Genomic DNA, 14126 nt, shown 5'->3' with positions numbered 1-14126 from the left:
TACATTAATTGTATTTAAAAAATTATATTTGTATTTTTTGTATCAACTTTTTTTTGTATTCATACGAATACAATATGCATTCATCCTCTCTAGCAAATGTATTATGTATTAATTATACCCAATCAAATATTGGTGAAAGATTTGTATTTTATATCGATTCTATTTAAAAAATTAAATTTGTATTCAATGGTTTTGTATTCTGTATTTAACGAATACACCATGTATTCATCCTCTCTCCTTCCTCTCCCGATCTCGCTCGCCTCTCTCCTCCTAATATATATTCATTTTAATACAAATCCGTTTGTTTTTTTTATTTTTTTCTCTGAAATCTGTGAAAAATATAAAAATACAAAAGTGTAACAAACCAAAGTATAGTTACGAATTGTAATTAATGAAACAATAGCTAAGAAGTCTTCTCTGAGGCCTAATGTTTGCTGTTTTTGAAACTTTTCCTTCTTTCAATCACGCAACACACCTCATATTCATTCCAACCCCATAGCCCATAGCCTCACCACCCTACCCTACCTCCACTGCCACTTTCCATAATACTCCCTCTAGTCCATATTAAGTTAAATGTTAGGATATGAGGTATTGCTTAGGAAAAATATTCAAGGACATAAATTAAAGGCTATTTTTCATTATTATTTTTTTAATTTTTTAAACTATTCTCCTAGAATATGTAAAGTAGTTAAAAACTTCATTAAATGAAGGATAAAAATGAAAAAAAAAAATCAAAAGAATCTCAACAATTCTCAAACTTTGAATAATAAATCACTTAATATAGACTAGAGTGAGTTTATGTTTAGATTATATATAAATACTTTTTAAAGTAATCTCTCTTAAATAATTTATATAAATGAATAAATAAAAAAATCACTTATTTTTTTTAAAAAATATTTTTCTTCGTATCGAACGATAATGTAAACGATTTTAACAAATGATATATAATGCTGTCTTTTTAGAATAAGTTCAATAATTTGGTGAAGTTGATCAGATATAAAAGAAACACGGTAGACAGAGAACTTGGTGTGTGCATATGTCATTATTCTTTGGAAAACAAGGATCTCTATTAAGAATTAAATAGTTGTTGCAGAAATATCATAGGTTAACTAGCATAAAATTACAAGCAAAGAAAATAGAGAAGGAAAATAATACAAGGATTTAATGAAATTCGGTTACGCTTAATTCGCCAAGCAAAAGCAAAGAGAATTTTTCACTATGAAAGAAAAAAAGAAATGTACAATCCTTTAGAATTCCCAACTAGATTATTTATATATAGATCCTTAGTAGTCTTATATCTATAAGGAAAAGGTTCTCCCAATCCTAGAAGGACAATATATATATTTCCCAAATCTATTAAGACAATGGACCTCCTAAACCAATAGAGATTATGAATTTCCTAATATATATAATGGAAAAATTCAAGATATAATTAACAAAACTTCTATTTGGCTTGAATTCCGTCTATCAATAGGAATAATATCTATTTGCCTTGCACTCATCCCTCAAAATGTCTTACTGAGTACTATATCCAATTAAGTCTAGATAAATGCTTCTTCACATCAATAACCCCTTTAAATACAATGTCTCAAATAAAATGATGTGTGACTTTAGTATGCTTTGTCCACTTATAAAATATCTGATTCTTCGTAAGATGATAAAGTTTTATGTTGAACTACTCTAAGAGGCCCGAATAGCCTCTTCTCATTATGAGAATGTATATGATCTTATTCCGTCTGGGTCAGAAAAAGAAAAAGAAAGGAGCAATAGCACCATCTTGATAGAACAAGAAAATGGGTATTGCTCCTTTCGTTTAAAAACCATTTTATAGACTAGGGTGGATTCTTATCCATTTATAGATGGAGCTTCGGTAGCAGCTAGGTTTAGAGGAAAGTTATGAACATTATGTTCATACATAACTTCCACATCAAGATTAACACGATTAATGAATATCAGCCCAAGTGCTAATTACACTAACTTAACTATCAATTACAGATTGGTTGAAATTGAAACCATTTAGGTTGAAAGCTATGTGCTGATATCTAAAGCGGTAAATCAGAGAAAATGTAAAAACATGACTTGTCAGAGATTTTTTCTTATCCAATTTCCCTGTATAATCCGAATTCACATAACCTACTATTGATTCACTTAGCTTGTCAGCTCTGCTTCTTTCTTAACTTCACCCTTATTTGTTTATCAAATGCACAACGCGCATAAAAAATAAAACATTTGTTGTTATTATCCAACAAATTCTACTTGTTCAACAAAGCCAATCTCTTCTCACTCATTTGACCAAGTCACATGTGTCACAATTGAGACTGATTCAGATCACTCTTTTTAGAAGCTACAATTGCCCCCCCTCCTTCAATGACATTGTCTTGAAGATGATGCAGTCTAAAATGAAGCTTAATTTTCATGAGTATCATGAATCCTTACACACTTAACTGTTCCATTCTCTAAGTAATTAACTTATTTCTGATAAGGTAATCGAACAATCTAAATTTGATGTTACCAATTCTCTCTACCTCTAATGAATTATCATCACCTAGGTAGACAGTCTCATTTGTCTGCTTATAAGTTGCAAATCAATTCTTGTATGAACACATGTGCAAAGTTGCACTAAAATTAAGAACATAGAAATTGTGCCTATGATAAGAACCCACAACACAAATTTTTTCTACATAGTCAGTGTCATCATAATTATTACTCTTATTAACAATATTTGGTGAGTAATCAACATTCTACTTTCCTCTTTTCTCCTTTAGTTTTGGACAATCTGTTCTATAATGACTTTATTCCCCACACTTATAGTAGTTTTGCTTCTTTGCTTTAGACTTCGATCTGGAGTTAGACTTTTTTAAATAAAAAAAATTGTTGTTTTCTTTCCCTACTCACAAGACCTTCACTCTCAACTCTATTTTTCATTTCTTTTGTATTTGATTTAAGTTGGTTTTGGGCCTGATCTGAGTTAGTTTGGGCCAAGTGATTTGTACATATATATATGTTGATTTTATTTCATAAAAGGTCTTTTGTCCATCCTTTAATTTTAAAAAGTGTAATTTACATAAATTTCGTAGTGTTAAGAGTTAATTACATTATTTTTCTATTCTTGTTCAAATTATAAAAAATTCTTAAAATTTATGAATTTCGAATACATCACTAGACTTCCGAATATACCAGTAAACATCAGGATACATAGGGGAGGGATGTATCAAAGAGGGGATAGAGATGTATCAGTGAGGCAATAGGACATCCGGATATATATAGAAGAGGTGTATCCGAGAGGAAGGAATGTTGGAGGGAAAAAGCATCACAATTAAAGTTTGATATGATGATAAATAATGAAAATAAATTGGACACAAGAATTTTACGTGAAAACTCTTCAAACAGATAGAGGGGAAAAAATCACGGGGTAGAAGAATTTTATTATTATGATATGGAAGTACACCACTTTCAAATAGAAGGAGAAAACAATAATTAATACTTCTCTCTTTGTATTCTTACTCTATTTTTCTGAATAAAAAGAGGTTCACACAAGTGCTAACGTAACACTTGTGTCTCACCGTTTCTCTCCTACACAAAACTCTCAAAGCCCTTAGGACTACATTGTGAATGCTACCAAATTAGAAGGAATAAACCTCTATTTATAGAGTCATAAACCTTTTTCTATAAGAAAAATGACTAGCCAAATATATGGAAACATTGTGTTTTTATTTTAGGAAAAGGAAAACTTAATTATACTAGAAAGTTTTCCTTTCCTGCTACTTTTTCCTCCTTTCATTCTCCCACTTGAAAATTTAATTGAGAATCAATTAAGTCTTCACACCATCCTTTCTAAACAATTACTGCAATGTTACATTTCTGTTAGGCCAATAGAAGATCGACACCATTTAAACTTATTACTGTTGATCGGCTTTGTAAACATATCTGCTAGGTTGTCATTAGTGTGAATTTTCTGGATATCCACATTGCCTTCTTCCACCTTCTCACAGATAAAGTGATACTGAACTCGTATGTGCTTTGTCCTTGAATAAAATGCCCAATTTTTTGCAAGATGCAAAGTGCTCTGACTGTCACAAGACAGAGCAACCTTCTCTTGTTTGTGCCCGAGCTCCTCCAATAACATTTGCATTCATATTGCCTCTTTGCTAGCTTGTGTAGATGCTACATATTCTGCTTCCGTCGCAGATGTAGCCACGATAGATTGCAGTTTTGAAACCCAGCTTACAGCTCCTCCGGCAAGAGTAAACACATAACCTGTGGTGGACTTGCTTTTATCAAGATCACCAGCATAATTTGAATCAACATAACCTTTAACAATAAAGTCTGATCCTCCATAACACATTGCAATATCTGAGGTACCCTTGATATATTTCAAGATCCTCTTAACAGTATTCCAATGCTCTTTACCAGGATTAACCATGTATCGACTAACCACTCCCACTATTTGTGCAATATCAGGTCTTGTACATATCATGATGAACATTAAACTTCCCACTACTGATGCATACGGTACTCGAGACATCTCCATCCTCTCTGCTTCATTGCTAGGACTCATACTTGAGGATAACTTGAAATTAATAGGAAGTGGGGTAGAAATTGACTTATAATTTTGCATCTTGAAGCGTCTTAATATTTTCTTTAAGTAGTTCTTTTGAGAAAGCCAAATATTCCTATTATTTTTGTCTCGGTGAATTTGGATCCCTAGAATCTTATTTGCTGGTCCCACTTCCTTCATTTCAAACTCCCTAGCCAACCGTGCCTTTAAATTTGTAAGACGATCTTTGTTGGGGCCTGCTACCAACATGTCAACAGCAAAATAACAAAATCTTCATCACCAAATCTCTTGTAATAAACACAAAGATCAGAACTATGTCTATTGTATCCAAGGCTTATAATGAAGGAATCAAATCTCTTATACCAACATCTTGGCCCCTGTTTGAGACCATATAGAGATTTATTCAATCTGCAAACCAAGTTGTATTTTCCCTGTTCTTCAAAACCTTCTGGTTTGAGCATGTAAATTTCTTCTTCAAGTTCTCCATGAAGAAATGCAGTTTTGACATCTAATTGCTCCAAGTACAAGTCAAATGTAGCACACATCGCCAGGGCCACTCGAATTGTTGTGAGTCGAACCACTGGAGAAAATATCTCATTGAAGTTTATACCTTCTTTCTGAGCGAATTTTTTCACCACCAATCTTGCACGATACTTCTCCACTTGATCATTACTAATGCGTTTGATCTTGTAGACCCATTTGTTTCCAATGGCCTTCCTTCCTTGTGGTAATTGAACAAGATCCCATGTTTTATTTTTATAAAGAGCTTCAATTTCTTCTTGCATTGCTGCCATCCACAAAAATGATTCTTGGCCTTTCATAGCCTTGTGAAAGGTTGAAGTCTCTCCATCTTCTGTTAATAGACAGTATGCAACACTACTCTCCATAGAATAATTTGAGTTCCAAGCTGGTTCTCTTCTCTCCCTAGTTGACCATCGAACTTGTGGAGTTTCGTTCTCAGCTTGCTCTTATTCTTCGTGCTCTGGTGCTGCTTCAGAAGAAACTGAAACTTCTTTTATTTCTTCAACTTCAACTGTAGTATTCTCTGATTTTTCTTTTGAAGTGCTACCTTTTTTTTGCTTCTATCTTGTTTTCAACAACCACAACATCCCTGCTGATTACCACCTTGTGGGCAGTGGAATCCCACAAGCGATACCCCTTGACTCCATCAGCATGCACTAGGAAAATGCATTCCCTAGATTTTGGATTCAACTTCGATTTTTCTTGGGTGTTGTACATAACATAAGCAGGACTTCCGAATATATGTAAGCGATAATAATCAGATGATTTTCCTGTCCACATCTCCATTGGCGTTTTTAGATCAATTGTAGTTGATGGTGACCGATTGATCACATAACAAACGGTTCTGACTGCTTCTGCCCAGAATTGTTTTTCCAACCCTGCAGTTGCCAACATAACTCTTGTTCATTCCAACAAGGTTCTGTTCATCCACTCTGCTACTCCATTTTATTGTGGAGTATATGCCACCGTGAATTGCCTTATAATACCTTCTTGTTTACATAGTTATCAAATTCATCACCAGTGTATTCTTCTGCATTATCTGTCCTCAAACACTTGATCTTCTTCTTACTTCTTGATTGAGATCTACCATGATTGTGACTCCCACTGGAGCCACGCTTCATTGGTCTTCCTCTCACCATCATCAAAGTTTCAGCTTGCTGCGAACTTGCTTGTCTGTCTTCCTTATTTTTGCGCCGATTTTCTTCTTCTAAAACAACGGCTGCAATTTCATTGAAAACTAGACTATCTATATTTTTCGTTAGGTTGATGATGAGTTGATCATACGAGTCAGACAGACATTGAAGTAGAAGCTCTGCACGTTCAGTCCCCTCTATTTTCATTTTTCACAATGAGAAATTGGTCCCATTGAATTTCTCAACGTCAAACTTTGTTGTATTCGATATTGTTATTTGTTTCACACCTTTCTAGATTGTTTTTGAATATTTTTGCGAACAATCCTGACAAACTGTACCGTCACCAAAATTTACTATTCACGTAAATAGTACTTTTCACCGAATTTACTATTCACAAAAATTTACTATTCACGAATAGTATCTTCACATAAAACAGACAGATTAACCGAGGGATCTGATACCACTGTTGGGGGGAGGAAGCACCACAACTAAAGTTTGATATGATGATAAATAATAAAAATAAATTGAACACAAGAATTTTACGTGAAAACTCTTCAAACAGATAGAGGGGAAAAAATCACGGGGTAGAAGAATTTTATTATTATGATATGGAAGTACACCACTTTCAAATAGAAGGAGAAAACAATAATTAATACTTTTCTCTTGTAAAAGAAACAACTACTAAAGAGAACACTCAAGAACATAATATTTATCTTGGTGTATAACTCTCTTTGTATTCTTACTCTATTTTTCTAAATAAAAAGAGGTTCACACAATTGCTAACATAACACTTGTGTCTCACCGTTTCTCTCCTACACAAAACTCTCAAAGCCCTTAGGACTACATTGTGAATGCTACCAAGTTAGAAGGAATAAGCTTCTATTTATAGAGTCATAAACTTTTTCTTATAAGAAAAATGACTAGCCAAATATATGGAAACTTTGTGTTTTCCTTTTAGAATAGGAAAACTCAATTATACTAGGAAATTTTCCTTTCCTGCTACTTTTTCCTTCTTTCAAGGAATGTATCCGAGAGGGGAGAAATGTATTCGAGAGGGGGATAGGGATGTATTAGCGAGAGAAGAGTGATATATTCGAGAGAGAATATTTTAAAAATATTTAAATGATAGGAAATTTTAGAGATTATGATAAAATAAGATGTGAATTTAGGTATTTTTTTCCTTTTAAAAAATAAAAAGCTAATATTGTTTTAACAAGCTAATCATATTTCAGAATAATATTATTTTTTTAGATTAATTATCGTTAACAATTATCTACACTAACAAAGTTTATCAGAATTCAACCGTTCTCGTAGATATTTCTTTTGTTCATTTTTACTTGCCACATTTTGTTTTTTGAAAGTTAAATTATGTGGATTTTGGTCAACATTTTAAAATATATTTTTTCATCATATTAATATGAAAGAATTGCAACTTATAGTATTTTTTGTATAGTTTTTAAACATCTAAATTAAAAATATTAAATGAACCTAATTCAATTTAAATAAGAAAATTAATCAAATTAACTCTCGTAAAATGTGTAAAAGTCAAATTATGTGGATTTTGGCGATGAACAAATGGAGCATATGAAACTTGAAAGTGCCAAACAGTTCTTTTGTACAATGAGGAAAAATATATTAAATATTTAACTTATAAAACGTATTTGAGTATTGGAGTGAATGAGGTAATTGGGTTCTTTTGTGCAATGAGGTAAAAAAAAGCAGAGCTTATCAATACCGTGTTCTACGTTCTTATAAAAAGCACAAAAAGGTATCAAATATTCAACTTATATTTATAATATTATAATATAATATCCTTTGCTTCATTCCTTAAACTACTCGTTTCCTCTTTAAAATAGCCAACAACCATTAAATAAATTGCCAGGCCTTGCTATAAATAGTTGTCCTCACAAAATAGTTTCAACACACAAATCGCTTCAAAGAAAATCGAAAACTCATTACATCCAAAGTATAGGAATATGGCAAAGTCACTAGTCAACTACACAACCTTCCTTGCTCTCCTCTTATGCTTCATCCTCATATCATCCAATGGTTTGTACATCTTAATTTGTTTATTTCATTTCATTTGTGACTATTCGGTATTAATTCCAAAAAAAATAGTTTTTACAACAATGATAGTTATGCCTTTTGCTCACCATCCAAACTTCACTCAAATTCTGATTTCCCAAAAATATTTGAAAATCTATGGACAAACACTAGCTAACTTTCCACATGGGATATTTAATATAACAAAGTTAAAGAACATAATTGATACATTCTACATATCTTTAGTTTAAGACTACCAGATTTAAAAGTCTTTTTATTTTTATTAACTCCATGTCAAAATTATTTATTATGTAGTGTCCAATTTAATATACTAAAAATAAAACACATTGCATAGTTTCTATTTAAAAAAAGTTATGCTTACATAGTTTCTCATGTTTTTTTTCGATAAAAGTGAAATATGTTTCCAAAAGTGTGGCCAAACATATTGAAACTACAATCCAAACTTCAATCAAAGTTGATTTTCCAAATATATTTGTAAATTTATGGACAAACGTTAGTTAACTTTCTAGGTGACATATTTAAGATAACAAAATTAAAGAACATAATTGGTACATTCTACATATCTTTAGTTTAACACTATCAGATTTAAAAGTTCTTTTATTTTTCTTAAACTCCATTTCAAGTGAAACCCAGCCAAACAAATTGAAATAGAAAGAGTATATTTAAATTCTGATAAATGATTTGAAAGAAGTTGTTGTTGAATGCAGAGATGCAAGCTGCTGAGGGCAAAACTTGCCGATGGGAGAGCAACTTATATGATACCAGGTTTTGCATTTTGAGCGAGACTTGCTTACATTATTGCAAAAAAGAGATTTCCAAGGTAACCAAGGGTCAGTGCATCAGAAAAGGCTTTGGTCGTTATTGCTACTGCTGGCGCACGGGCCCGTGCCCCCACAAACCCTAAGCATCAAATTAAATGACCACGTTTCTTAAGTATGATGAATTATGATCAAACAAAAATTATTGTATGGTGTGTTATCTTGTGTCGTGTGGAAGAATAAAAACACTACCAATTCATTAGAATTGTAGTGATTGTGAGGAAATAGGATTTATATTATGTTTGTATTGTGATTTACTATGTATTTTTTTCTTGGTTCTGTACCGTTGTTTTTTATATCAAGTGAAAATCATTTAAATAAATTGTTCGTGGTCATTCTCATTGAGTAGACTATAATAATTAATCGATTTTTTCTTTAAGCGGATCTCATAGGTCATTTAGGGCTAGTTTGTATTTATTAATTTATATTTATATTTATATTTGTCACGAACTAAAATTTTATTTAGGTCATGCGAGCACCTACTATCCTCAAAGGCACACCCTGTTCCTTTATTAACCTACTAATAATAAAAATAATGCAGAATGAAAAATTAACTTTTACAGAGAATGATCATTCTCAATAAGTCGTAAGTGCATGAATAAAAAGATAAAGTCCAAAACAACTTCAAGACCCGGTGACACTAGCTAGTACAAGAACATCTACAAATAACAACACAAGTTTGAAGAAGCTAATGTAATTGCCTACGCCTCTGTGGGATTTGACCCCAACCTATTTGGGTAGCTATAATTTGCCATCGATCATTGAGTTATAATCAATTGGGTATTGCCTTATATGGCATATGTACGAGATACGAACACCAACAAGCTATAATTGGTTAGGTATGAACTGATAATATATGAGTTATACCCACCATTGAGCTGTAGTCATTTGGGTATTTAAAGAAAGCTTCTTGTCATTTACCCATTTTTATCAGAAAAGACACTACACCTCAAAATAGTTGAACATGTGTCATTTAAAAACTGACAAGTTTTAAGTAAGAATCTCAATAGTGTATAGAACCTCAAAATAGTAGATTTTCCTTCAGAAGGAGTTCCTTCAAGTTAGAGATAAAAACTTGCTCCCTTTGTAAGACACCGGAAGTTGGAAAGTCAAAAAACGAAGTTTAAAAGAAAGATTGTAGGAAATTTGGCACTAGATGGGCTTCACGAGGCCCTTTAATGGACTGTGCTGCTCTCCACGGGTCGTGGAAATTATCGTGGGAGCGCATTGGGGAAACGGGAGAAAAGGGGAGAGAGGTCTACGAGAAGGTTTACAAGACCTGGAGCGCATCACAGACCGTGGACATGGCCTCTAACCCAACCTCTCAAGGGCCCAATCAAGTTGATTGTACAAGAGGTGTTTACGACCCATCAAAAAGGAATACGGATCGTAGAAGGGTCTATGTAAGGAGATATTAGGGACCAAAGGAATTGTCCACTTCACGAAAAGGGTATACGACCTGTAAGATGTATGACAGGCCCTAGGAGCACCCATGAAGAGACAACCCTCAAAGCCTTTCAGCCCTTCAAGTCCACAAGCCTCTTCATGACCCACGAAGAGGATGATTTCCCATAAAGACACGTGTATAGGTTGACCCTCAAAGGGTCAGTTCTTCCACGGACCCTTGTACGGTCCGTGGTGCTATTGCGACCAGCCAAGGGTCCCGTGAAGAGTCATCCCTCAGCTATTTTTCCAAGGTCATTTGGGTGTTTTTTCATTATTTTAGTAATATATTTGGATAGTTTTTGGGGATAAATCCTAATCTATTAACTACCCCATCCCTCCTAAATCCCTCATTTACTCTATTCACCCTAAACAAAAATCATCTTTCTAAAATTTCTCTCAAAGTTCATTTTCTTCCTCAAGCAAGGTTTCAAGGAATTCCAAGTTCAAATCTCGACATTCAAAAAGAATTTAGAGCTTTAATTGACAAAGGTATGTAGAAATCATCCACGGAGTCCCAAAGGTTTTCCTAAATTCTTCTTCTATGAATTATCTTCTAGTCCTAGTTCTTATGAAATTGCATTGGGTCAATTCCATTATGATTTATTTTATTATCATTGATCTACTTATGCATGATTCAAGTTTCAATTGTATGTTTTCAATTGATTTTCATGGACCCATGCGTGATGCAATTTTCAAGTATGAATTTAAATAATTTTGAACACGGATTGATAAAGGATTTTATGAATGATTTATGAACGGTTATCAAGGAATTATGAATGACTCATGAAAAGTATTGAATGATGTTTTCAATGATGTTTCAAGCAAGTATCTATGGTTGTGAAAGAATTTCTCACACAATCATGTTATAGAGGTGAAAGGTTTTCTCACCGACTCACAAATTCATAGAGATGAAAGATTTTCTCATATTTGTATGAAAAGTCATGTTAATGAGCTACTCTTATAACTATTTTATGATGTTGGAATGACATTTATTATTGCCTTTCCTGATGATGTTAATGACTATGATTTATTACTTCCATTGGGATATTGACTAAGCACCGAGAGAACTTTGAGGTGGGATTCTGTAACACCCCTGAAGTCTCTAGCCAGAACAAGCTATAGATGATCTAGAAAATTACACCAGAGCCTGACCACGGGAGCCTTCACGGGCCGTATTAAGCTTCACAACTCGTGAAGATGGTCCGTGAGGAAGGCCTGACATCAGGGGAAAAGGTAAGGGAAGAACCACGGAGGGCTCTACGGCCTGTGGTGTTTACCACAGACCACGAAGCCATCCATGATCCTTAACCCCAGAACTTGGAGCATGCAAGGACCACGAGAGAGGACCACAACCCTATGGTGACCACCACATGCCATATGGTCTCCATAGTGGCCACCCCTCCCAAGCTAGTCTAACTCAGGGACCACAGCTACTCACCACAGACCATGGTGAGTTATATGGACCGCCGTGGTCGACGTCTGTGAGAGTACCCAACTCAATTTTATTGAAGGACATTCTAGTCTTTTTCCATTTTTTGCCAAATAAACCCTGCATGTTTAGGGATCAAATATTAGTCCTTTCACATACCCAATAGGTTTTTTCTCTCATTCATACTTGTATTTTCTTGGGAGAAGTGATTAGAGAGAACAAGGAAAGATAGGTTTCAAGGTCTTTGAGTAGTCCTTCGAGTTTGGATAATTTTTTCGAATTCCATGTATGTAAGGCTAATCACAATGCTGGACTGAATTCGTCCTCATGCCCTACATATTTGTTTTGTCAAAATTGAGATACAATTTGAGTTCAAATCCCATTTGATTGAGTTCTTGAGTTATTTATGTAACTCCTTATCAAGTTCCTTATTTATATATATGAACACATCATGTTGATTCTAATGATTTGAGTTCTTAGTTGATTGTTTATGATTTCATTCTGATGAACCCTTGAGTTGATAATTTTTGCAATATATGTATTTACCTTGAGATGAAGAGAATGATTTTTATACATTTAAAATATTATGACTTTTAAACTAAGTTTATACATATTTTATTGAGGTTTGAAAGAGCATGAGCATTGAGTCTAAATGAGTTGAGCTTTGAGTTATATCTTTATTGATTCGAGATAGAGTCTTGAGGAGGTAAGAGTAAGTCGAATGCAAGATTTACACATAAGAGTTTGATGATTGAGAAGAGTTGAGATTGATAAGAGTACGATGAGACTAAATAAGTTGATTTGATTATAATGATTGATTGATTCTACGACCATATTGAGTCTTTTTGGGAGTAGTATTGAGCACATATTTGAGTAAGAGTAAATAACAACTCGAACCCCATAAAATACGTAGCTAGCATCAAATATAGGTTGTGATTCTTAAGTCCTAAAATGATAGACTTTGATTGATTGTGGATCCATTGATTTTGATCGTCCCTTACCCTAACAAAGTATTGGATCGCTGCGGCAATGCCAGTGCAAAGCGTTGTATCATCACTAGCTCATAAGTGATAATTGTAAATTAGAGAAACTCCCTAGAATGGTTTGGTTTTATTTGTTCGAGTTGCATATTATTGAGTCTATTTCCAAAACACTGTTATCTTTAAACTACATGGTTATTGAGTAGGGTGGATTTCAGAGTTAAGTCCTTTGAGTTGAGTTCTTGGAGTTGAGTTCCTTGAGTTGAGTCTTGAGTTGAGTCCCTTAATGTTAAGTTGTTAAATTGTGTTTCCTTCAGCTATTTTGCATACTCATACATTTTATGTACTAATGTCATTTGACTTGTATTATTTAATGATGCAGATACAGGTGCTAGAGATCATCAATAGGCGCTCCATTGGAGATCCTTTCCTTTCTCAATGTGGTGAGACCTACTTTCTTCCTAAGGAATCATATTTATTTTTAGTTATTTCTTTTGAGTATTTCCTTTTAGATAGTTGTGGGCTTGTCTCGTCACCCTCTTGATAGTTGATAGAGGATTCTTAGACAAGTATTGAGTAGATTGAGTTGAGGTCTCCTTGAGTTGTTTTTTCTCTAAAAATTCTAGTATATGAGAATGAGATGATTTATTTGAGATTTTTCACTTAATGACTATTGCTTGCCTTGAGTATTGAGTTGTTAGACCACTTAAGTGCCTCTTTTGAGTTATATTAAGTCTTTCGATGATGTGATTGAATAAGTAATTGGATCAAGTGGTTCGCTTGGAGAGAACAATGGTCTTTGAGTGCCAGTCAAGCCTAGGGTACCTTCTTAGGGCGTGACAAATTTGATATTAGATCACAGAATTCAAGAATCCTAGGTAGTCTATAAAACCATGTCCAGTAGAGTCTTATTTATGGGTATGCCATACACCACATTTATAATCAGGAGGCTATAGGACATTATACATTATTTTCCTTCTTTCATATTCCGAGTTTGTATGATAGAGTTTTACTCTATAAATAATTCCTTCCTAGTTTATGAGTTTATGCATTTATAGATAATGCCTCCTAAACATACCACTAGTTAGAGGTACGCTGCCAGTGCCGAGGTTCCAACACAGTCTCAGATACCCCTACAATTTGGGGGTGACAAATATGGGTCGACCTTCCTAATCT

The sequence above is a fragment of the Solanum dulcamara genome, chromosome 6, assembly GCF_947179165.1.
Source record: "Solanum dulcamara chromosome 6, daSolDulc1.2, whole genome shotgun sequence".
NCBI lineage: Eukaryota > Viridiplantae > Streptophyta > Magnoliopsida > Solanales > Solanaceae > Solanum > Solanum dulcamara.
This window is presented reverse-complemented; position numbering follows the sequence as displayed.